This window comes from Tupaia chinensis, unplaced genomic scaffold (genome assembly GCF_000334495.1).
Source record: "Tupaia chinensis unplaced genomic scaffold, TupChi_1.0 Scaffold000131_1, whole genome shotgun sequence".
NCBI classification, from domain to species: Eukaryota; Metazoa; Chordata; class Mammalia; order Scandentia; family Tupaiidae; genus Tupaia; species Tupaia belangeri.
In genome coordinates this window covers 72,605-73,826 of record NW_006159600.1, presented here as the reverse complement: position 1 = coordinate 73,826, position 1,222 = coordinate 72,605, and the positions used below count along the sequence as shown (strand labels likewise).

The 1,222-nt window shown below is 47.5% G+C and overlaps 1 protein-coding gene across 1 annotated transcript in view; it reads right to left on the bottom strand.

Annotated features, from left to right (window-relative positions):
• The window catches only part of LOC102475327 (zinc finger protein 665), an 86,598-nt gene that overhangs the window by 46,265 nt on the left and 39,111 nt on the right, over positions 1-1,222 (bottom strand). The gene's annotated exons all lie outside the window — the stretch shown is intronic.

Genomic DNA, 1,222 nt, shown 5'->3' with positions numbered 1-1,222 from the left:
GAGAAAAGACACTTGAGACAAGAAGAGTTGGAATGGGCACACAGAAAGAATTAGGCACCCGGCTGGTTTCAGCTGGGACCTGAGAGGAGTTCTCTCCTTCAGAGGACGATTAGCTGGAGATATGCAACAATCTCCATGTCCACTGTGGATACCTGGAATCTTAGACACAGGAAACACCCACAGTCCTCACACTCCATGAGCCCAGTGTAGACAACACCTAGAGTCCATATAGGTGGATAACTGCACCAGAGAACCCATGCTGCATCGCCCATTCCCTGAGATACAAGCTCATGGAGTCAAGTCCCACTGGCATATAGAGCCACAACCCGGGTGCATCCTGTCCTGGGGTCCAGCAGTCTCACCATCTCCACATCCCCAAGGCCCCACTGTTATACAGTACATCCATGCAAAGGCACCCCTGCTGGCATCCCAGCTGAACCCAGTGCCATAAATACTATGTGGCACCCCAGCCCATATGGCACCATGCACTCCAGGAAGCAGACGGCCAGGCACACTATTGGTTCTACTCTCAACCAGGTAAACCAACCTGTGTGTCTCTCTGCAACTCAAGACCCGCTCTCTCTTCCATGTGGACTCAACCGTCTGGACTGGGAGGTCAACCCTGTACTATGTTGCCCCACCCAGGGCCTCAAGAGGCCAGCTCATGCCTCCCCACTTTCTGGTGCCAATTCTCAAAGAGTCAGAACCCTCCACACCAACTGTGGTCAACCCAAGGGCCTCGTCTTCCCTGCTTGGTCAACACAAAAGTGACCATAGCTGGTAACCCAGCACCAGCAGGTGGAGTCCACGTTCAACACCAATTCAACATAGTACTACAAGTCTTCCACAGAAAATAGACATGGAAAGAACTTTAGGCCATTCAAACGGGAAAGTAGGAAGTCACGCTGTGTGTACAGACAATGACATAATCTTAATATCTGAAAATAAAAGATTTCTTACATAAAAAAAAAAAGATTTCTTACTAAAGCTTATGTAACTGGGGCCAGAAGGTGTCGTGGGTAAGGCGCTGGATTCCCACATGGACCAAGAGGTGTGGTTTGCTTTCTCACATTCTCTTTCTCTGTCTCTCTGGTGGGTGCACATGCCCCATAGTAATTTAAAATATAATAATAAAGTAAATTAACTTGATTTAAAAAAAAAAAAGGGTTCAGTAAATTTGTAAGAGATCAAATTGATAGGGAAAGTTTTTGGGACCAGCAGT